Genomic DNA, 25,563 nt, shown 5'->3' on the forward strand with positions numbered 1-25,563 from the left:
CGACAGACACTAATTGTATTCCATGAAGTTGTGAGTTTGCAGCCGGATTACGTCGATCCTGCCACGATATTTCCGCTAACAACCATTCAACTATCTCCAGGTGAGTGCTTAGCACTGTACATTGCTAGTCCACATCGCTAATCTGAAAGGCTGAAAGGCAGTCGCTACAAGAGCAACCCCTGTCGTATCAAGCGCGCTTCTCGAATATTGCCCCATCTGCTGCGCGCAGGCACATGCCTTATGATGATACTTCATGCGCGCTCAGGCGGAACGTGCGCTCACGAAATTAAAATTCAAGTGTCAAAATTAATAAATATGTCTTTCGCTAGACTTGTCACTTGTCGTGAAGTGTTTTCTTTTTGAATAATTTAAAGAAATTACCGCGTCCCACGCCTTATACATTTGAAAACCACCATCACGATTAATAAGATCTTCCGCCAAATGTACACTCCTGGAAATGGAAAAAAGAACACATTGACACCGGTGTGTCAGACCCACCATACTTGCTCCGGACACTGCGAGAGGGCTGTACAAGCAATGATCACACGCACGGCACAGCGGACACACCAGGAACCGCGGTGTTGGCCGTCGAATGGCGCTAGCTGCGCAGCATTTGTGCACCGCCGCCGTCAGTGTCAGCCAGTTTGCCGTGGCATACGGAGCTCCATCGCAGTCTTCAACACTGGTAGCATGCCGCGACAGCGTGGACGTGAACCGTATGTGCAGTTGACGGACTTTGAGCGAGGGCGTATAGTGGGCATGCGGGAGGCCGGGTGGACGTACCGCCGAATTGCTCAACACGTGGGGCGTGAGGTCTCCACAGTACATCGATGTTGTCGCCAGTGGTCGGCGGAAGGTGCACGTGCCCGTCGACCTGGGACCGGACCGCAGCGACGCACGGATGCACGCCAAGACCGTAGGATCCTACGCAGTGCCGTAGGGGACCGCACCGCCACTTCCAAGCAAATTAGGGACACTGTTGCTTCTGGGGTATCGGCGAGGACCATTCGCAACCGTCTCCATGAAGCTGGGCTACGGTCCCGCACACCGTTAGGCCGTCTTCCGCTCACGCCCCAACATCGTGCAGCCCGCCTCCAGTGGTGTCGCGACAGGCGTGAATGGAGGGACGAATGGAGACGTGTCGTCTTCAGCGATGAGAGTCGCTTCTGCCTTGGTGCCAATGATGGTCGTATGCGTGTTTGGCGCCGTGCAGGTGAGCGCCACAATCAGGACTGCATACGACCGAGGCACACAGGGCCAACACCCGGCATCATGGTGTGGGGAGCGATCTCCTACACTGGCCGTACACCACTGGTGATCGTCGAGGGGACACTGAATAGTGCACGGTACATCCAAACCGTCATCGAACCCATCGTTCTACCATTCCTAGACCGGCAAGGGAACTTGCTGTTCCAACAGGACAATGCACGTCCGCATGTATCCCGTGCCACCCAACGTACTCTAGAAGGTGTAAGTCAACTACCCTGGCCAGCAAGATCTCTGGATCTGTCCCCCATTGAGCATGTTTGGGACTGGATGAAGCGTCGTCTCACGCGGTCTGCACGTCCAGCACGAACGCTGGTCCAACTGAGGCGCCAGGTGGAAATGGCATGGCAAGCCGTTCCACAGGACTACATCCAGCATCTCTACGATCGTCTCCATGGGAGAATAGCAGCCTGCATTGCTGCGAAAGGTGGATATACACTGTACTAGTGCCGACATTGTGCATGCTCTGTTACCTGTGTCTATGTGCCTGTGGTTCTGTCAGTGTGATCACGTGATGTATCTGACCCCAGGAATGTGTCAATAAAGTTTCCCCTTCCTGGGACAATGAATTCACGGTGTTCTTATTTCAATTTCCAGGAATGTATTTCCACCGAGTCCTTTATAATTGAATCCCAGAAGGCTCTCTTTCAAGACCAAGATTTCTATGGCTGAGTAATGGATGGATTGTTCTTTGGAGATACAATGCTCGACTATGGGTGACTTACTGGGCTGCGAAAGGGAGTGCGGCGATCATGTTCAACGGGTCCGTCACGCACTGCGCACGCTGTCTGACCAATGTAGGTTTTGCCACACTGGTAAGGTATTCTGTAGGTCCCAGCCCTCAGTAATCCTAGATCGTCCTTTGCCGAGCCGAGAAGAGCACAAGTATTTGTTGGTGAGCTGGAGATTACTCTGACATAACGTTTCCTTGGGTTTCTGCCTAGTTTCGACCAAATATTGCCGAAATACCGGAGGAGCGCCCTGGTCTTGAAAGCTCATTTTCCCCCTTTGATTCTGTGGGTGGTCTCGTTTCTTCTTCCTTAAATCTGTGCTGATCTGATCTTTGAACACAGATCGTAGGTGTTTCGCTCCTTTGCAAAGTGTCTCCATCTGACACAACAAGTGCCACAGTTTGTGATTTCTTGAGGCAGCTAGACGCCTGAGTATACAGGTGTATATGCCGATTCCCGGCGTGGTCAGGGATTTTTCCTGCCTCGAGATCACTGGGTATTGTTGTGTCGTCTTCATCATCATCATCATCATCATTCATCCCCATTATGGTCGGAGGAAGGCAATGGCAAACCATCTCCGCTAGGACCTTGCCTAGTACGGCGGTGCGTGTCTCCTCCATCGTCCCCTACGCTCCTCGGAGTATGGGACCTCACCATTTCATTTCATCATGCGTGGGCTTACGGTAAACGGAATGGCATCCACTTTCCGACTGATCAAGACATCCAGAAGCAGTACCCAGCCACCCTTCTCCACTTCCATCGTAAACTTGATATTCTCGTGGACATAATTCAAATGCTGCAGAAGGCGTGACAGTTCTTCTTTAGAGTGGGGCCTCACTTCAAAAGTATCTCCAGAAAACGTTTGGTTTAATTGTGTCTGGCGGACCACTTGAATCTGCGCCCGCAGGGGCCTGAGTGGCTAGCTTCAAAGCTAATTAACTAGGAAACGGCGCAATGTACCGAATTTTTTTCTTAACAATTATTTCTCAGCACAGTCTAACCTGCAATACCCTTACAAGCTTTCCAGACTGTTTCCGACCACCTTTTATTTCTCGTTACATCTTCTACGGCATTTTTTAATTATGTATTTTTTGAACGTGCCTACTGCGCAGACTTCCACGCGAAACCTTGTTTCCACAGTTTCACAAGACTTTAACTGCTTCATCGGGAATTCTCAGCTGCGGGCGCCACTGCCGTTTAGTGAAGATCGCCCGCGGCAGTGGAAGTTAATGAAGACTGGGAAGCGCTCGCGTCAGACAGAGGGGCAGGCGCTCACAGGTGTCTGCACACAGCAGAGGCGGGCGGCAGCTAGCAGCTGGCAGCTGGCGGCTGTCGGCTCCCTCGTGCCAGCCAATCGCGGCGCGGGAAATTGGCCCGGCGCGGTGGCGCTGAGCACAGCTCTGGCACAAATAATGGCGGCGCCGGGGGCGACGTCCGCTGATTAAAAATCGCCGCCTGTGTTTGCTCCTCGCAACTCGGGGCTACCGGGTATTTTTTATCGCCGCCCCCTCCAGCCGATAACGCTCAAAATTAAAGCCCCACCGCCGCCCGCCGCCCCGAGCACCCTCCGGGGACCCCCCCTGCACCCGGCTGTCAGCTAACGGCTCTGGTTACCGGTACCTGTGCAAGAGCCACTGCGGGTAATGCACAAACCGCTCCGCGTATCTGCGTATGCGCTCTGCTGCAAACGCTGATAGTCTCAAATATCCGACGGGGGAAAAGACTTCTGCATTATGGAAAGCAGACCGAATTTTTTGGGTAAAAGTGTACAAAAGGCTATGCTTTTGCGCGGTATACCCCTTCACACGTCACTTTACAAGTAACCGAAGGCTGGATGGTATGGGTTAGAAATGACGAGCCTTCCACCAGACAATATCCACATGCAGGCCAACACGATTTTGTCGCATCTTGTGGACGATTCTTCTTTCGCTTCTTGAACCTAACTCATCCTGATGATTTCGTACTTCATCTGTTCAAGACGTGTCACTTAAGACGCAAATGGTTCAAATGGCTCTGAGCACTATGGGACATAACATCTGAAGTCATCAATCCCCTAGGCTTAGAACTTCTTAAACCTAACTAACCTAAGGACATCACACACATCCATGCCCGAAGCCGGATTCGAACCTGCGACCGTAGCAGCAGCGTGGTTCCGGACTGAAGTGCCTAGAACCGCTCGGCCACATCGGCCGGCTAAGACGTAAAACTTCATTGATTTCTGATAGGTAAGACTGCACCGAATCCGAAGGTTCGTTGGAACAGTGCAGGGCTTTTTGAAGTATAGTCCTATTGATGCTGAAGCGCCCTTTTCTAAGTGAAGCGCCCTTGCCAAACACCGACTTTGACTGACCCAGCCAGTGTGAAATGAGCAAACACCTAAACGTGGACTGTGTACCACAGTGCAACTACACCTTTTAAACAGAAGCAAACCATTACCAGAAGTAAGGCAAGAGATAAGTGACAGAAGAATCCATAGGACTAAATGGGAATCGAACAAAAATCCATTGAATATGTATGAAATAATAAAGTTATGGGGGAGATCTAGAACTACATGGAATACCGAAGTAAAACTTCAAACAGCCAAGATCGCCAAATTTTGTGCGGTATACGCCTTCACAACTCACTTCGCAAGTAACCGAAGGGTGGATGGCATAGGTTAGAAAATGACGAGCCTTTCACCAGACAATATCCACATGCAGGCCAACACGATTTGGTCACATTTTGTGGACGATTCTTCCTTCGCTTCTTGAACCTAACTCGTCCTGATTATTTCGTACTTCATCTGTTCAAGACGTGTCACGTAAGGCGTAAAACTGCATTGATTTCTGATAGGTAAAACTGCACTGAAACCGAAGGTTCGTTGGAACAGTGCAGGGCTTTTTGAAGTATAGTCCTATTCATGCTGAAGCGCCCTTTTCTAAGTGAAGCGCCCTTGCCAAACACCGACCTTTGACTGACCCAGCCAGTGACAAATGGGCAAATAGCTAAACGTGGACTGTGGACCACAGTGCAACTACGCCACTTTAACATAAACAAATCATTACCAGAAGTAAGACATGAGATTAGGAACAGAAGAAAACATAGGCCTAAAAAAAGAATGGAACAAAAACCCATTGAATATGTTTGAAATAATATAGTTATGGGGCAGATCTAGAACAACATGAAATTGCGGAGTAAAACTTCAAACTGTCAAGATCGCCAAATACAACTTCATTTTAATGATCGGTTATGGCAAGTTAGTTAGCGATCATTGGATCATATACATTATGGTATATTTGCATATGATCCGATGACGGCGACTTAGATTGCCGAAATCGGTCTTCAGAATAAAATTGTGTTTAATGATCTTGGTTTTTTGACGTTTTTACTTCTGTGTTTCAAAAATCCATTGATTTTGAGTCTGATACATACCCAATGAGTTACTGAGCCTCACAGAATTTGACTAAGAGTCAAAATATAGAAACTAGGTTTTACAAAAATGACAGTACGTAATCGTACACGTAATTTAAATGTATGTTTAACACAATTAACTCTTCTATTTTCGAGATATTGATTCAGATGTTTTTCCTTCTCTTTGCTTAAGACGCTATACATTTAACGGCATTTGAAAGTTCGTGAAAGTAAGAGTACGGATAATATGAAGCTAAGTAACGTTGGCGTCAAAGCTCTTCGAGTAACTGTTCATACAAGAGCAAAGACGTAGATGCAAGGCTGCCGGAACGCTCTGTTATGATGTGTTTCTACGCAACAAAAAGGCAGGCCATGGTTGCTAAGATAAATACGGCACTCTACCATCAAACTTTCAGAGGTTGTTCTGGTGTACCTTCAGAGTATTTTGATAAAAGGACCACGATCTCTGGTGGCCTGCTACCGAGATATTGTATTTCGTTTTGTTTCTTGCCCCAATTAGCTTTGAATCTGTATTGCACTGAAAAAAAAAATTGTGATAGCAACGGTATGCCGTGTGTGGTTTGTCCCATAAACTGATGGTACTTGCAATTGATAACGGGAATAATAAATCTACTCTTAGCTCTCAAGGTTACAGCTATGCTATATCGAACTAACTTGTCACGCAGCGTTATTCATTCTATTTGCTGAGGAAACATAGTATTCTTCTGAGGCCGATTCGATTTAACTTTTGCACATGGAAGTCAGTATCAGTGGATCCAAGTGATACTATTTTGAAGATCTCTTGTTGCCAACATACAAATTTGCGATGCTGAATGCTATAGATAGGATATACAGCATTTGTCTGAGAGGTAATTCATTCCGTATAGTCATTTGGATCATTATGACACTTATGCAGCAGTTTTGGATTTTGTAAAATAACGATTTCATAAATTCCCCTCTGCCTAGGCTTTCGACCACATGTGCTGCAGCTGATCAAATTTATACTGAAGCTGCTTCATGTAAGTGGTCTCATTCTCCTACTTGTCTTATTTTCGTGGATAATAGCATTTAATTATGCAGCAGTGCTTTTGCTACTGTATTTCTAAGAATTTTCACAGCATTAGAGGTAAGGTTACGTTGTGCAGTTCTCAGAATCATGCAGTTGCAGAATCACCTCCACCTAGATTCAGTCACTTCACAACGCCAGTTCGTAGATTTATCACTTTTCACGACCTGCTAACTTGTAGCATGCTCTAATGCCCATCCTTTGTGGAGTATTTTGTTGTTATTGACTCATGTACAGTGCCGCTTTGCTCATTGCAGGGGCAGTTTTTGTACATAGGCTGTCGCCTATGTTTGACGCACTTACTGATGGTCAGAAAATAGACATACCTGTCCGAAACTAGTCCCCATCAAGGAATTAAAAAAGGAAAAGATACTTCTCGTTGCAACTTATGACGGAGCTACAACCATTTATTTCAATCTCTTCATGGATTGAAGGTTACAGATGGTCAGCACAATTGCCCTGCTCGAGCTAGGTTTGCAAGGCAAGGCTTAATACTCGACGAGAAGTAATTGTGCAGCGTTGTAGTCAGGATTCAAAGCTAAATCTTTCATAAGTATTTCAGAATACTCCTTGTCGCGCCTGCGAAAGTTCTTCCACATTCGAAATATTATTATTTGAGATACACTGGGTTTGCAGTCGATCGGATTCCATAATTTTGAGGTAAATTTCAGAACAAGCTATTCTCATAATTTTTCTTGAGCATCCAGATTTAAATTTTCAAGATGTTGTATGTGATCAGTCAGTAGGGACTTAGAAATGCCATTTAAAATTTGTGTATGCCCTTATATATTAGCAAATAATTTTTGTAGAAATTTTCAGGTGTTCATAACATGAATTCCGATTAAACTTGCGCCTTGGATTTCGGCTGTTTGTGGTTTGTGTATCACCGCTGAGAGAGAAACGCGGATACTGCGTGGGCGAAATGATTTCACACCTTTATAAGAATCGGAGAGATGGTCTTATCGTCATGACAGTAAATATTACTCGAAATTTTAATTAAATGGAATCTAAGAGTCAGTGATCTGAACATATTATTCACTACCAGTTGGTGATAATCCGTCAATTCGAAATAAATGCTATCGGACAGGAAAAAAATCCACCAATAATGTATAATTTTTCCCCAAGCTTTATTTTCTGATAAATTTCGAAACGTTTGTTTCTATTCTTTGTGTTGCGTGATTCGACACTATGAACCCACACCACAGGATAATAGGGCCACCGCTAAATTGTAACGTAACCACCATGCTGCCGCTTTTGGGCCACAACGGTGCGAAAGCCACGCAGCAATTGATACACTTGTCTGCAAACAAAGATTCGGGGAAACAAGTTATAGCTGTTTGGTGGATTCTTTTTCTCTACAATGTGAATAAAGCAGCTGCGGACACAACCAAGGCATTCACCACGTGGAAGTGAACCAATATAATTAAATGGTTTTCAGAGAAAACTGTAGTTTAATGCTTCACTTCAACATGTGCTGAAACTGTTTCCCATAAGCTGTAATGCACATCGGTAACCACCGTTCAGGAAATAGAGAAATAGAGGAGATGGTGCCCGATGGATGATAACGACGCGTTCTATGGCAATCCGTTAGTACATTTCGCCTATTGTTGTCGGGGCTTCATGACAGACTGAATCTCAGTGCGCTTTCCACAGAACGAAATCAAGAGGAGTCTAATGGCGGAACTTGGCCAACCATCTCACTACAGCAGTTCGTCCTAGACAATGGTTAGTGAATTTTTCATAGCCGTTGTTTACGCCAAAAATGCCGATACCGAGCAGTTAGCTTCTAGCCGATCGAGATGGCCCCGTGCTTATCATACCGGACCTTCGGGACGACGGCGGTTTCAAATCGGTGTTTGCCCATCCAGATTGAGTTTTAACCCGTTTTTCATCAACAGCGTAAATAAAATGCAGGGCTGGGTCCACTGTTAAGGACACGACCGATACACTTTACTACTGCGAAACTGTAATCCGTCCAAAACACCTGTTCTAACCCTAACTACCACTACTTTCCTTTGGTCGTGCGGTAGCGTTCTCGCTTCCCGCGCCCGGGTTCCGGGGTTCGATTCCCGGCGGGGTCAGGGATTTTCTCTGCTTCTTGATCACTGGGTGTTGTTTGATGTCCTTAGGTTAGTTAGGTTTAATTAGTTCTAAGTTTTAGGTGACTAATGACCATAAATGTCAAGTCCCATAGTGCTCAGAGCCATTTGAACCATTACTTTCCTTCACGTCTCACACGAAACACAACCATCGTACTAATACGGTGTTGGCTGTCCACGATCTCCTTTTACTCTTGAGTTTCCTCGCGACTGTCTTTCAAACATATTCTTCGATGTAATTCTTCGGTCTTACCCTCACAAACTTCTATTAACATTTCTCAAATAATAGACGCAAGTGGACATGTTGATCCCGGTATGCCCCTTTGTAGTGAAGTGTTGGACAATGGTCGTTTTTCAGTTGCTGACAAAGATAAGATTATACAGATTACCTCCTCAAACATGTAACTGGCTCTAAGAGTAGTTGAATGTTAGAAGTAAGTACACTATACGAAGCAGATATACACTCCTGGAAATTGAAATGAGAACACCGTGAATTCATTGTCCCAGGAAGCGGAAACTTTATTGACACATTCCTGGGGTCAGATACATCACATGATCACACTGACAGAACCACAGGCACATAGACACAGGCAACAGAGCATACACAATGTCGGCACTAGTACAGTGTATATCCACCTTTCGCAGCAATGCAGGCTGCTATTCTCCCATGGAGACGATCGTAGAGATGCTGGATGTAGTCCTGTGGAACGGCTTGCCATGCCATTTCCACCTGGCGCCTCAGTTGGACCAGCGTTCGTGCTGGACGTGCAGACCGCGTGAGACGACGCTTCATCCAGTCCCAAACATGCTCAATGGGGGACAGATCCGGAGATCTTGCTGGCCAGGGTAGTTGACTTACACCTTCTAGAGCACGTTGGGTGGCACGGGATACATGCGGACGTGCATTGTCCTGTTGGAGCAGCAAGTTCCCTTGCCGGTCTAGGAATGGTAGAACGATGGGTTCGATGACGGTTTGGATGTACCGTGCACTATTCAGTGTCCCCTCGACGATCACCAGTGGTGTACGGCCAGTGTAGGAGATCGCTCCCCACACCATGATGCCGGGTGTTGGCCCTGTGTGCCTCGGTCGTATGCAGTCCTGATTGTGGCGCTCACCTGCACGGCGCCAAACACGCATACGACCATCATTGGCACCAAGGCAGAAGCGACTCTCATCGCTGAAGACGACACGTCTCCATTCGTCCCTCCATTCACGCCTGTCGCGACACCACTGGAGGCGGGCTGCACGATGTTGGGGCGTGAGCGGAAAACGGCCTAACGGTGTGCGGGACCGTAGCCCAGCTTCATGGAGACGGTTGCGAATGGTCCTCGCCGATACCCCAGGAGCAACAGTGTCCCTAATTTGCTGGGAAGTGGCGGTGCGGTCCCCTACGGCACTGCGTAGGATCCTACGGTCTTGGCGTGCATCTGTGCGTCGCTGCGGTCCGGTCCCAGGTCGACGGGCACGTGCACCTTCCGCCGACCACAGGCGACAACATCGATGTACTGTGGAGACCTCACGCCCCACGTGTTGAGCAATTTGGCGGTACGTCCACCCGGCCTCCCGCATGCCCACTATACACCCTCGCTCAAAGTCCGTCAACTGCACATACGGTTCACGTCCACGATGTCGCGGCATGCTACCAGTGTTAAAGACTGCGATGGAGCTCCGTATGCCACGGCAAACTGGCTGACACTGACGGCGGCGGTGCACAAATGCTGCGCAGCTAGCGCCATTCGACGGCCAACACCGCGGTTCCTGGTGTGTCCGCTGTGCCGTGCGTGTGATCATTGCTTGTACAGCCCTCTCGCAGTGTCCGGAGCAAGTATGGTGGGTCTGACACACCGGTGTCAATGTGTTCTTTTTTCCATTTCCAGGAGTGTATGATACACTAAAGCAACATCGAACGTGCTGCATGAAACAGTGATAGGACCGCAAATTCTCTCTGCCTTGTCAGGCAGTGGCAAGAAAGCTTGCAGACAGTTGGTTGACGAAGTTAATGTTTACAGTTTAGACTCAAATGGCCCAGATGGCTCTAAGCACTATGGGGCTCAACATATGATGTCATCAGTCCCCTAGACTTAGAACTACTTAAACCTAACCAACCTAAGTACAGCACCCACATCCATGCCGGAGGCAGGATTCGAACCGCAGCAGGAGCGCGGTTCCGGACTGCAGCGCCTAAAACCGCTCGGCCACAGCGGTCGGTAATGAAGCCCCATTGCTGAACGCTTATACATAAATACAGAAAAAGTTAGACGACATTTCCGCATAGTGTACTATAAACGTATAAAAAATTAAAACAATTTCTTCAAACAAGGCTAAGAACCCGGGAGTGCCTAATTACAATGTTATTGGTAAACTCAAAGAACCTGTCATGGGCTATGCTGCGCTCGTTGCATAAAATTAAACAAAGCGGTAAATCAGTATTTGGGAGCGCAAGTAGATGGTATAATTTTCTTCAGAGTTTCCGGGAAATTTAAGTTCATCTTTTAAGAGAATCACTCTCAACACGTTAGCGCAATTCATTATAGAGCAAGCCTGGCCAACATGTGTGTTCGCAGAGCGCGCTTCAGCTCCACGAGCGTAGCCGAGTCTCTTCAGAGCTGCGGTTTCCCCAGCCACGCCACTGTTCCGAGAAGATGTGTGAGTAAGATGGCTATATGTCGTACGCTACACATCCAGGAAACTTAGGAAGACATATGTGCAACGCAGTGTACCTACAATGCTCAATACAATTAAAGGGTCACGTTTTCTAAACCCTGTAGCTGTCTCCTATTGCGACGTAGAAGTTGGAAATGTGGCTCAAAGGTCCCTGCAAACCTCCTCTGTAATGGTGCAAAAGCTTGGCAACATGCGGCGTCACTCCTGGGTTTGGCCAACATTTAAACAGCAAGGTGGCTACACACGCGAAATAAGGGATAGAGCTCTGAAGCTTATGTGGTGTATGCTAGGTTAATGGTATCACATTGATATTAATTTTCACCAGAATTCTGTCATCGTGGAGCGTCACATGATGGGATGGTCGTCTTACCCCTCCTTACACTCATCTCCAACCTTCTTTCTTCACCTCTGCCACCCGCGTACGTTTGTTGAGCAATTCAAATAAAAATGTTGCTGCACAGAGAGAGTCAGCCATTGATTCCTAGACGCGGGAGTGACAGGCATCAGTTACGACTCCCTCAGTTTCGCATTTTGACACAAGGAGCTAGTTGAGCGAAGTAGCGCCACTCATCTCAGGGATGTCGGTATTGCTGTCTCTGCACAGGTAGAATCACACGTTCATACATGTGGTAGTGCCAGTGCCGCCGCCACCGCCCCCTCCCCCCCCCCCCCTCCCCCACGGATCACGCTACAGAAGGAAGCCAAGCAGGAGGACTGAAAAATCATAAACACCCTTTGCCGCTTCGGATCACGCTCAGATTTCTTCGAACGATTCTGAACGATCCGTAGTGGTTCCACCACGTCCACCGGAGCAAAAACTGCCACATGCCGTTAATCCAGTTTCTATTTTTCCCTTGCGGCCGCCTCCAGTTCAGCCAGCACACACTTTGTTCGCCCAATGACAAATGCGTCATACTGTTTTTGTGTTCGGCGTTGTAATTATGTTGGAAGAAGCAGTGTTCAGGCCATAAAAAGCAGTTTCTTTTCCGTATTGGAAGGTATGGTTACTCGACTTTTTCTTTTGTTGGACAACTTCGTAGACGCCATGGTATCCCTAATACGAAACGTAAATCTAATCTGAGACCACTTTTACTGCTAGCAAACTGCATAGTGCGTGGGAAGAGTTCAGAGTTATGAAGTTCCGTTTCATAGGCTGGCTGAGTAACGTTGAGACTAATGAAGCCCATTCTAGAAGCGGCGAACTGTTTCTTCCGGAGACTGAAGTTCAGTTTCAGCGCGGAATTCATTTGTGAGCGGCGCGCCGACATAGCCAGGCTGGAACAGATCGCGTCGTTCGGAAGAAGTATTTTTGTTCAGTGAAATCAGACCAAATTTTTTTAAATGGAGGCTATTAAAGAAGGTATGTACTTAATTACGAACTCTTATTCCATTATTTACTCATTGATTAACACTTGGTTTTTGTTAATTAGCTTCTTAACGGAATGCAAGCAAACAAATTGTACAACTCGAAAGAGAAAAAAAAGGGATAAGTTTTAGATTGCACTGTATTTACCCTTCTTTTTCATTGAGTACACAATTATAAACCATTAGCTTAACAGATCCATCTACTGACCGCAACTCTGACTTTGAGCCATTTCTTAAACGGCAGTTGCATCAACTCGGAAGTTTCGAAGCTACGCCATTGCAACGGCCAAGTTAATGTCAAAGAGTACTTATGGTGCAGTATGATAACAGGATTCCATACAGTGCTGATCTGAGGACTGGACATAGCTGCTTCTGAAATTTTACCAGTCGGTCAGATGTCGTGAGATGCACAGGAATCAACAAAGAAGTTAACAAGGCAATATCGCCGAAGCTTTGCCCGTAAGTCTTCTCGCGTAACAAATATGGAAGACGTGTCCCGAAAACACCTCAAAACGATCGATCCCTATATTTCTCCTTTGCGGAAACCATCTCCGGGGAAAGGAAAAGCTTTATTGTCGGAAGCTGTTGCCCTCGTCCTATCTGCTGCGGAGGATTACGAGCAGTAAGATGCTGAGCATAATAAAAAGGATACAAATGTAGGCGAGGAAGAAAATGAAGAAGGAAATTAAGATGAAGAAAAAGAAGCACAAGAGCAAGATGATTGAGAAGAGTCTTCTGACTCGATGCGGCTCGCTACGGGTTCCTCTCCTGTGCCAACACCTTCATCTTAGAGTAGCAATGCAAACTTTCAATTTTTGTTACTAATATATATTTTTTGTAATAAAGAAAAACTAGAGATAGTTTTGCAGTAAAGTTTACTACTAAAATTATAAACGTCTACCGAAAACAATATTTGTCCACTTCATTAATTTTTCACAAATTATTTTTGTCATATTTTGAATTTTTCGTTTTTAATACAAATATCGTTGTCGGGAGAGTCTTAAGCCCCTTAATACACGTTTTTGGTCATACCTGAGCATATTTTGAAATTTTCGCCCGTTTTTCAGGATTCTGGCCCACTGGGCGGCGTAAGGCTACGGCCTTGTTCCCCACTTCCCTCACACCTCTGCCCCATTGACCGGTGAGCTCGGAGCGCTAGGCAGGAGTGAAATGGCTCTGAGCACTATGGGACTCTACATCTTAGGTCATTAGTCCCCTAAAACTTAGAGCTACTTAAACCTAACTAACCTAAGGACATCACACACACCCATGCCCGAGGCAGGATTCGAACCTGCGACCGTAGCAGTCCCGCGGTTCCGGACTGCAGCGCCAGAACCGCACGGCCACCGCGGCCGGCTCGCTGGGCAGGAGTGTGGCCGAAGTGCTTGCGATCGCGCAACAATTTCAGCCAGGCCTGTTAGAGAGTAGTGCTTAGGCAGTTTAGATCCTTACGAAGTACGCTGGATAGAATTTAGAGGCAAAGAGGAATAGTTGTTACCAAAGCGCAGAAAAGCTTAAATGAAATTCGCTGAAAAAGTGGCGATACTGATCTCGTAAAACACTCCTGGCAAGATTTATCGAACCGACATTCCACTTAAACTGCGCAACAACAGTACTGGCTTTGCTCTTTGTCATTCTGAAGGTATCAGAGATAAGATAGAGGGTAAGAAATGTTATATATAACTTTTGCAGAAATGAGACTCAGTTGTGAGTCGATGGATATGATATGGAAGCAGTAGTTGAAAAGGGAATTGTTGCCTATTCTAAATGTTATACACTTTGCACATTGATCAATGAGTAATTTAGAAAGGGAATTAAAGTTCAAGGAGAAAGGGCTTTTAAGCTTGCCATTACAGATGGAGAATGATTTGGAAGAGCAGGTGAATGGAGTGGATATTGTCTTGAAAAAGAGGTTAGGATATGAACATCCAACAAGTAAAACTGGGTTAATGGAATGTAGTCGATGCAAGCGATGTTGAGAGGAATCGCTTATAAAATGGCAATTATGAAAGAAAATAACAAACGTTGGACTGTGTGGAAATGATACAAAATGCAGAATGGTTATACCCAGGAAATCGTTTCTAAAAAACGGAAATATTAATTTAAGTGTTAGGACTTCTTTATTCAAATTTATCCATGTTCTATGGAATTTTTAAGGTCAACGATTGTATTAATAAATTTGTAAAATATTTTGTCTGCTTTAGTTGCATTTTACCAATATTTGTTAGCACGGCAGGTTTGACAGCGTGCCGGTATGATCATCTGCTTTACTGTTGCATGCACATTAATTTTTAATTATATTCTTGTGGTTTGTTATGACGTCTATTTGCTGAGTGTGCAAGTGAAGTTATATACCGAAATTCCTCACTGTGCAAGAAGACTGATTTATTTCAGACTGTACATAAAGTGAATAGTATTTATGAGTCATCTTACGCTCTGCGTGCCGGATAAATATATATTCAGCAAAAATGCAAGTAAAGACACCACTGAGATGACAAACGTACAATTCACTTAAGGTACACGTTAAAATAAATAAATAAATCTTTCTCTACATGGATTAATTTCGGTAAGATGCTTCAATGGAAACCCTGCAAGTAGACATCATCACGGTTCCAAGATAATTAATTTTTAATTGTTAAAAATCACTATACACGTAACTCTAAGGCACCCGAGTATGACAGAATGCTGCAGAAACGCCTCGAGACAAGACATACTGGCAAATGAAAGTGACTAGTGCAGAAAAATTATTTAATAAATTAGGACCTCTTTTCTGAAGGTAAACGAGACTTTTTAATGTGACTATAAATTCGCACCTTACAAGCACTCATCTACATACTTTGCCGTCATTTACAACCAGAAATAGGTATCATTTGATAGGTTGTACATCGTATGTATGAATATTTAAAAAAGACTGACATTGTCACGTGCACCTTGTAAATAGTTGTTAACGCTTATTGCATGAAAGGTGATGGATTGTCTTTATTATCAAAATGGAGTAATGAATGATTACCTATACTAACAGAGTTTGCAGCGCCATTGGAAATGAAATGGCAGGCGTAGCTCAGGTCCTGGATGGAAAAGCCTGTACAGGTGTGTTAGTGCTGCTAAAAACAGGAAGTAGCCCAAGACGGACGGTCAGCGCACCTGAGCGCTGGAACACAATACAATGGCGGCTGGCTGGTATTGTAACTAGGCCGAAAGGATAACCGGAAACTCTGAAAATCTTGTGTGCAGCAGAGAGGAACAAGGAAGCATTACTTCAGAAATCACGCAGGCTGGGTTATTGCCGAGGATTTTTTCTCTGAGAAGCATGCCATTGTATTAATTCCTAATTAACAGGGATAGGTATTTCCTCGCAAACATTCCACACTGGACGACAAAAGACTAAAACTTGGTTGGTCGGCGTTCAGAAGAATCTGTAGAGAGGGAGAATATTCCGTGGTTTCGAGAATATGACTCGCCTTCTGCAGTTATGATGGAGGGGAGCCGAACTTTGCTGGGAAGCCAGCGGTGGTCAGAAAGAGGTCTTCCATTTTGAATGCCCCTGTTTGACAGTCACTCAGTATCAGCTTTTGTTGATACAAACAGACTTTCTGTCTTTGCTCTCAGGAGATTTTAAAGTTAGAGCGGCGAGGCACAGTACTGTTGCGAACTTACACGATTCTGGTCTTCGCCTCTGAGTAGGGAGTCGTCGTTGAGTACGCAATGTGCAGTGACTGAGAGCACTTCTCCTGACTGTGCTCACGTAGAGACATTATCTGAATTACGTCCTTGTGGCTGGGAGTTCGCGTTTCTTGTCTGTAGAACACAGAGAAGAGAAGACAGTATTAGATTATAGTAGTTAGAGGACCGTCTTCTGCTGTCCTAGTGTTTGCAACAGTTTTTGTAGCTGGAGTTCTTCCATCATCGCAGACGTGTACGTGAACCATCTCTCCGATGCAGCGGACGCAGTATATACGGTGATATTGCTAACTGCTTCGGAATATTAGGGTTACAAAGCTAAACAGCTGTGATCACGTAAATTTTATTTCCACTAAGGTTGAACACCACCTTTGAAAGTATTGTTTTCTAGTGTTTGGTACCTAGATGATGTCAGTCATCCTGTGTTATTTGTATTAGATCGCGTAGCCATAAAAAGAGGTACATTTGAGCAATTGATCAATAATTCCAGTCAGAAAATTCATTTGTCTCTCTTTATGTCCGTTGGACGTTGATGTATAAACATTTGTAATATACAAAGGGGTTTTAATCTACAATACATGTATAAGCAAAAAGAACATTTATCATTTGGTATTTACTAGTTCCCTTAATCATTCACTTATGTTTATGTTTTAATTTATATGTTAAAGAGCAAGACGGAGGAAATAATATCGTCATTAAGAGATCCTAAGATCTGCTCCAGGGGGTAGTCAGACAAGGCCAAATCTTCATTTTTGCGTTCAGTATTTTCCGTCGCGCACATTCATTTCTACACCCACCAGGAGCAGCATCTTGGAACTTGTAGGGGAGTGAAGACGATGAACAGTTCGGACAAGAAGGGAACGGAAACTTTGGAAATAGATGGTGATCGAATAATGGTGATGATCTGATGAGCAGATCGGATAAGTAATTACGAGGTACTGACTCAAACTGGGGAGAAAAAAATTCGTCGTACAACATAACTAAAGGAAGGAGTCGCTTAATAGAACACGCCCTGTGGCGTAAAGAAATTCTCACTTTGGGTGAATGGACGGATCTGTGGTGTACCAGTGAGAGGGAGAGGCAGGGCGAGACCAAGTCTTGAATACAGTATAGTTCAACTGGACGTAGGTTCCTGTAGTCATCAAGAGGTGAAGTGGCTTGCATAGAATAGACTAGCATGGAGAACTGCATCAAACGACAGCAACGACTGCTACCTTGACCCCGCGTTAGGTAGTAAGAAAGAGATTAGGGGCGTTGGGAGGTATATCAGCATCGTTCATCGTAACTGTTTCTGTTTGGAGAACAGTGACGAAAGGTCGCCAGGTCCACAAGATTTTCAAATTCCCTCCTCATAGGTAGCCCTTACCCACGCACCACCAAACGAAGAAATCTGGGAGTGGGCGGAGGTAGAATGTGTCTTTGAAAGTGAAATCGTCGTCCTGGTTGCTTGAAATTACGTCGGAAACTAACCCACGTGCTGCAACGGCCGCTGTAGTAAATACCACAGGAGAGAAACAGAGAGAGAGAGAGAGAGAGAGAGAGAGAGAGAGAGAAAGAAAGACGCTGACAGCTGCCAGTCGCCACCTGTAAGTGTGGAAGTTGCAATACGTGACAGCCGCTGCCACCGCGTCATTTATCGTCCAGAACCAATACAAATTAATATAAAACGTTTTCATCATTTACATTTGCGATTCCCTTCTGTCATGCAGTTCGAGAGGTAGGTGGACCGACACAAATTAAACATGTCCAGCTCTACAAAAGGTTTTAAGGAGAACTTAAGATCAGATCTACTTCTACAGTGGAGATGGGATACAGCAAGTAATAGCTCGAAAAATTTTTCCTGAAAAAGAAAGGAAGAATGGACTAAAAGGATTTCTTGTACTGCCGTTAACTGCCATTGAGGATAAAGCACAACCTTGAATAGGACAAGGCTTTCTTATTTTGAAAGGAATCTTCCGGAATTTGCCTTAAGTGGTGGGTAGGAAAACCTTAGAAACGACACGTCTGCGTAGTGGGATATGAATTTAATTGTCACTCGCCCTGAGTTTCGAGCCTTCTGCTTTAGCTTCTCCAACATCCATCTCGATCAATAGAAGATCAAGAGGGGTTCTTTATATCAAGGAATGGTCTCACACATACGGAAGAGATTCGATGAAGATATTTTTCTGAGGAAAACGTAGCTCCAACATGAGATACTTCTTGCGTTGTGGAACAATCCTGCTTACACAAAACTCTTGTGATAACAGGTTGCTGTAAGTAATGAACATAAATCCCATAGTCCTAGCATCCTCGTTTCGAACAAAGGCCTCGTGGACAGTTTTAAATCTTTATCGTTCTCCATTGCTTTCAAATCCCAATTAAAAATCTCCATCTCTCTTTCGTAATATTTTTGTTTGCCTCATCAGAACTTTAAGTCTAATAACCGCCAATCAGAACACTGTATTTAAATACATTGTGATAATTCCCTAGCGCAATGAAATTTATGACTGTATGGCATACGAGTGAAATGTGTGGGGAAAAGTCAAATTATACTTTTAATTGAATCACTTATTGGGAATATAGTAGTTATACACTGATGGAAAAAGAATCGCAACACAAGGAGTCGTACGACATAAACGATAATTAGTATGCATGTTTCTATATCAGAAAATATCTGATCAAATTTCGTGCCAGTCACATATGAGTGGCGATAGTAGCGTCACTATGTGGATGCAAAACAGGTTTGCTTTAGATACACGCTGTAACGGTCTTGAGAGTTAGTTACCTTTGTTATTAGACGTGGTGAGTTGATGTCAGTCAAGAACTCCTTTAAGGCAACAAAGACGCCATTATCCAACCCTCACTGAGCCTGAAGGAGGTTGTGTATAGGGTTGCGAGAAGCTGAATTTCATTATGCTATACTGCAGAAAGACTTGGCTGGAATGTAGCCACTGTACATCATTACTAGCAGCGGTGATCACGCGAATGTAGGGACACAAGAAGACTGGGCTCCGGACGGCCACATGGTAATACCAAGAGTGAAGACCATCGTGGAGGATTGCAATTCATTTGGCATTTGGCATTTTGCCGCAGTTGGCACCCCAGCGACACAACCTTCTATTAGAAGCTGTTACTTCAGGAACAGCTTCAAGCAAGACGCCCTGCATTCCACTGACCCCGAACCACGACCATATGTGACATCAGTGGGGTCAAACGAGAGCACATTGGAGAGCAGGATGGATATCTCTTGTGTTTTCTGATGAAAGCTTGTTCTGCTTAGGTGCCAGTGATGGCCGTGTGTTCGTCAGGAGGAGCTTGTTGAGAGTCTGCAGCCAATCAGTGTGCATGCTAGACACCCTGGACCTACACCTGTAATTGTGATCTGGGGTGCGATTTCATATGGCAGCTGGAGAACTCTCGTGGTTATCCTAGGCCCCTGACGGCAAATTTGTACCTCAATCTGGTATTCGACCTATTGCGCTGCCATTCAGGAACAGCATTACGAGGGGTGTTTCCCAACAGGGCACTGCTCACCCGCATACCGCTGTGGTAACTCAACATGCTCTACAGGGTGTCGACATGTTGCCTCGGTCTGGTCGATCACCAGATCTGTCTCCACTCTAGCACATAAGGGACAACTCTTGCGTCATCCATAACCAGCGTTATCTGTACCTGTACTGACCGACCATATGCAACAGGCATAGAACTCCATCCGAGAAACTGACATCCACCACGTGTACAACACAATACATTCATGTTTGCATGATTGCTATCAACATTCTGGTGGCTACACTGGTTATTAACGTATCATTCTTCGCATTTGCAATGACTTGTGCTTGGCAATTTTAGTGTCAGAGGGTGGCCGGCTGCCCTTCCTGTCACCACACCATACCTTCCCGGACGGTAGTAGCGTACCACAGGCGGCCGGAGTGGCCGAGCGGTTCTAGGCGCTACAGTCTGCAAGTGCGCGACCGCTACGGTGGCAGGTTCGAATCCTGCCTCGGACATGGATGTGTGTGATCTACTTAGGTTAGTTAGGTTTAAGTAGTTCTAGGTTCTAGGGGACTGATGACCTCAGAAGTTAAGTCCCATAGTGCTCAGAGCCATTTGACCCATTTTAGCGTACCCCAGCTGTCTGCGTTGAGTGTAAGCCATCAAATAGTGGGAAAGTTTTGAAATGTCTGCGAGTCATGTAACTGAGGCGCGACATGGGAACCAGCCCAGTATTTACCTAGTAGGATGTGGAAAACCGCCTACAAACCACATCCAGGCTGGATAGCACACCTGCCGTCGTCGTTAATCCACCAGGCATATTCGATCCAGGGCTAGCGCGCCTACCCGCGTCCAGGAAGCAGCGCACTAGATCTCTTGGCTAACCTGGCGGGTCAACTCCTGAAATTTCATTAATTTACATTAGTTGTTTTTGGATGTTGCGATTTTCTCCTTCAGCGTAACTGAATAAAACATGTTCCTAAATGGTTCAAATGGCTCTGAGCACTATGGGACTTAACATCTCAGGTCATCAGTCCCCTAGAACTTAGAACTACTTAAACCTAACTAACCTAAGGACATCACACATATTGCACGGTTCCAGACTGAAGCTCCTAGAACCTCTCGGCCACACTGGCCGGAAAACATGTTCCTAGTTCACATCAACTATCGTGAAAGAAATGTCACCGAAGCTAGAAAGACATCTCCCCACTCAGCTGCATTTTATAATCGTACATCTGTGACAGATGCACTTGAAAATTTGCTATATCCAAACCCAGTAGCGCTGAATGCAGTACGGTTTTACAAATACAGCCCGGTGGAATGAAATGGTTCTTAAAAGTTATCAAGACTATAATGCCCACTCGGAACAAGGTTATCGAGTAACGTCAATATTTAACATGACAAATCATAATTCCCTGCATCAGTCTGTGAATGAAATTTACCTCGAGCAAACGAAGTGGGTAGTTTGGAAGAAAATAGCTGTATTTAGTGAATAGATGAGGTACATTATTATTTCTCTTTCGAGCAGGAGAATAATACTGACCAGAAGTAATCGCGATATTGGTCATCGATCTTGTTCCTCCCCTAAACCATAAAAGTTTAGTTTCAGCACCGATAACAACAAGTATCATTCGTAAAATAGTTTCGTTAGTTTGATGCAAGGCAATTTTAGGTGGCTGTAACTGGAGACATAATAGGCGAAAACACCATTTCGTAAGAGAACCCAACCATCTACGGCCAACGAAAACCATAATAATTCAGACAACACTGTATCATAGCTCCTTTACATCAGCGAATCTGTCTCGCTGTGGCATCTACTTTCATACAGTACAGAACCCTGGTGCAACAGGAAACTTGATAGCAAATAAAACGCAGTCAATATAAACGTATCAAATACACTAACTTTAAACCCAATAACGTCTTACAGACCTCAGAGATATTTACGCTACCCACGAGCATCCGTTACTACACAATACTAGCAAATCGTTTCGGCCGCACTCATAATGTCAACTGCTGGCAAGCACAGTTCACCAGTTGTCCTACTACCCATCCTGAACGTCGCAGAGCTTCCTTTCCCAACCACGCGGGGTAGCCGCGCGGTTTAGGGCGTCTTGTCACGGTCCGTGTGGCTCTCCCCGTCGGAGGTCAGAGTCATCCCTCAGGCAGGGGTTTGTGTGTTGTCCTTAGAGTAAGTTAGCTTCAGTTAGATTAAATAGTGTGTAAGCTTAGGGACCGATGACCTCAGCAGTGTGGTCCCATAACACCTTACCACAAATTTCCAATTTTCTTTCCCACAGTTTGACGTGGAACTTATTTTCCTTTGCCCTTTATTGACCGCAGCCCTGCACAACTACCCTTCGTGATCTTTTTGCGTGCTTTTCCCTAGGTGGTGTTATATTAACGTGTGTACGAACCTAAATGTATGAGTAACTTTGCAGAGACAGGGAAACGATGCACCTTACAAAGTAGCCAAGGAAGAGTGTAGAGGTGGTCTGATTGGGAGTGCCGTGCTCCAGCAAGCAATCATTGTCTGATATAATAATCGTGCGTCAGTATGAAAACGAATGACTGAAAGTGGTAAAGAGCAAATTGTGGGCAATTAATTCGAACACCAAGGCATGGTGGGCCTCATGCGAAGCACGCTGATGGATGTAATGCTGAACAGGCAAAGAATAGGACACTGTCAAATGACACGCAGTTTCTTTACCTTGCGGAAAGATCTTCCAATATGTGAAGCTTGTACTTTACCGATTTCGGTAAAGAATGTTTTAGCGTCATGAGTTTTATATGTTGTCATAAGACCAACCCTCGGTTTAGCTGGAGATTTGTCCACTATCGTCGCTAGTAACGACAAAAGTGCATCACAAGTTTTAAAATCTTCTGAATGTCAGACCACATCCGTGAAATGTTGTTGAGAGGAAGTCAGTGAATTGTTGGTGGATAGCTCAGCCCAGCAGTTTACTGTTTTGATTCATCAGTTTTAAGTGCTATAATTTGATTTACCATAAAGGCAAATGGCTCTAAGCACTATGGGACTTAATGTCTTAAGTCCCCTAGACTTAGAACTACTTAAAACTAACTAACCTAAGGACATCACACACGTCCATGCCAGAGGCAGGATTCAAACCTGCGACAGTAGCAGCCACGTGGTTCCGGACTGTAGCACCTAGAAACGCTCGGTCATGGCGGCCGGCTATCATAAAGGCAGCTTTTACAGTTGATAGAAGTATATTAGCACATAACAAGTCCTCCCTACGAGATTTTTATGCTGACACCCAGTAAGGGCGTACAATGCTTGAAAATAGAGTTTACCTAACTGTTTATCGTATTAACTGTTATTCAGTTCAGGTGTTTTGACCCTGAGATAGGATAATAAGGTAAATATAGCATATATTGAAATGAAGTCCTATATAATATAATTACGTAGCACGTAATAGCGAAGAATATTTACCATTATTGCCCCAAATGCTATGGCATTAAGGTTATGTGGTAGAGTCACTTTGCAGTTACGGAGTTCAAATCCTTGAGTGTTCATCATATTTAAGCTTTAAAAAATTCGACTGAATGCAACTGTATCTGCATAGCCCTAGACCAAAAATTATTTCAAGCACTTAAGTTACGCAACACAGTGTACATCATCCGTAGCATATATGTGAAGTGGGTGCATGAAATACGAGGGCTATTCGGAAAGTAAGGCACGATCGGTCATGAAACGGAAACAACAGTGAAAATCCGATGAAGATTTACACAGGTGCAGTTAGCGTCACGTAGCTCTTCTCAGTTCTGAGCGCACAGTGAGCGAATAAAAGTGCCTGGAGGGTAGTGTCTCCCGCCACGTATGAGTGCCTGGGATATGAGGACGGCCGGCCCGGGTGGCCGAGCGGTTCTAGACGCTACAGTCTGGAACAGCGCGACCGCTACGGTCGCAGGTTCGAACCCTGCCTTGGGCATGGATGTGTGTGATGTCCGTAGGTTAGTTAGGTTTAAGTAGTTCTAAGTTATAGGGGACTGATGACCTCAGCAGTTAAGTCCCATAGTGCTCAGAGCCATTTGAACCATTTTTGATATGAGGACGCTTCTGCAGCGTTTTCGTTGGGAAGTGTCTGATTATCACTATACAGCCAGGACACCATAGAGCTCCCTCTGATTTTCGCTCTGTTCAAGTGAACCGCTGGCTATGAAGACAACGTTTTGGCACAGTCAACGAGCTATAGTCGAGCCTAAAAAAAAATGTCGGAAAGCGCTGGTGACTGCCTTAAATGGCGAGGCTACCGGTACAAAGCTACGAATAATGTCTACGTCGGATAGGTGATGCTGGAAGGTTGTAGCTAAACCTTGGACATAAAATAGTTTTGATTTTCACAATTTTGCCTACCCCACAATTACGAAACTATCGAAGAGGCGCTGATCCTTGCCTTCTTTCTCTTCCTTTCATACGTCGTTTTCATTCACAACTTTCTAAATCGAATTTTTATCTGCGTTTAACACACTTTAAAATTTTAATTATCTGACATTTTTATTCGGTTTATTTTAAGTGGTGATCATTTAATGCGGGTTTTAGTTCTACTTAACTGTTCCAGTAGGAGTGAAAGCAAGTCATTAGCGCTGGTTTGGTTGAAACATGGGGAGCAAACGCAACGCGAGCCGTTGCAGTTGCGCTGAAATTACTCTCATACTGGGGCGCGTTGTAAAGAATTAATTTGTTGCACCGATTCAGAATTCGCTAGTGCCAGAGTTCAACGAAGCGTGCGCTCTGCAAAGAAACGTGCTGCGAAATTAATTACTGTATACACATGTATTATTAGTGCGGACAGGAATAGCAGTTCCCATGAACGTTTCAGATCGTAGTGTGGTTAATTATCCGAGCAAATCCTAACAGTTCTTGCAGCAGCCAGAAGCCGTACTTGAATAGCGGTTTGTTAAATCGCAGAACAATACAGCGTCTTTGGAACTGATTTTACTGAAACGTATGTTACTAATCTGTGATGAGCAAATTCGTTTTAAATGTATTACAAGAGAACTTCGAAGCACATCCCTATCGTCATAGTTTCTCTTCGTTATCTTCATGGCAATAATGAAGGCTTACAGTGTTAGAAGGTTCCTTGTTGCTCTTTTCAGTAGGTGGTAATTAGGCACAAATGTTCAGAAGACCTTACATTTCTATGCGGGCTTCTATCGCTTATTCTGTTTGGTTGGTCGCGCCCTGGTTTCCTAGTAATGATTTGCAGTTTCCCGCAAATTTAATGACGAGCAAAAATTTCTCACTCCTCATTAAAAAAAAAATTAAATGAGCGTGTGGCATTGTTGGCTAGGAGGCCCCATCCGGGGAAGTTCGGCTGCTGAGTGCAAGACTTATTTCAGTCGACGCCACATTGGGCGACTTGCACGTCGGTGATGACATGATGAGGAGGACAGCACAACATCCAGTCCACGAGCGGAGAAAATCTCACACCCGACCGGGAATCAAACCCAGGCTCGCTTGCATGGTAGGCAAGCTCGTTACCACTCAGCTAAGCAGGCGGACTCCCCATAAGAAGAGCGAAGCTAACAGGATTATTTCACTCCAAGAATTACGATGACACAAAAAATTTTAATAATCTCATGCTCATTTGTTTCAATGCAAAATTTAGAGGTTTTACTGTTGCATACAGTTAGCTTAGTGCACGCATGATTGAGTAACAGACGGGCAAATGGTTCGTGGTTTCCAAATTGCATCGTGGTTCGCAAACTACGTTAATTGGCTCGCTTAACTTACAACAATGTCTAGCAAAGCTCTGTTGAATTTTTCAGCTTGCCAGTGCCTTCACTTGTCGCTAGCTACGTATGTTC

Source organism: Schistocerca cancellata, chromosome 2, assembly GCF_023864275.1.
Source record: "Schistocerca cancellata isolate TAMUIC-IGC-003103 chromosome 2, iqSchCanc2.1, whole genome shotgun sequence".
Lineage (NCBI taxonomy): Eukaryota > Metazoa > Arthropoda > Insecta > Orthoptera > Acrididae > Schistocerca > Schistocerca cancellata.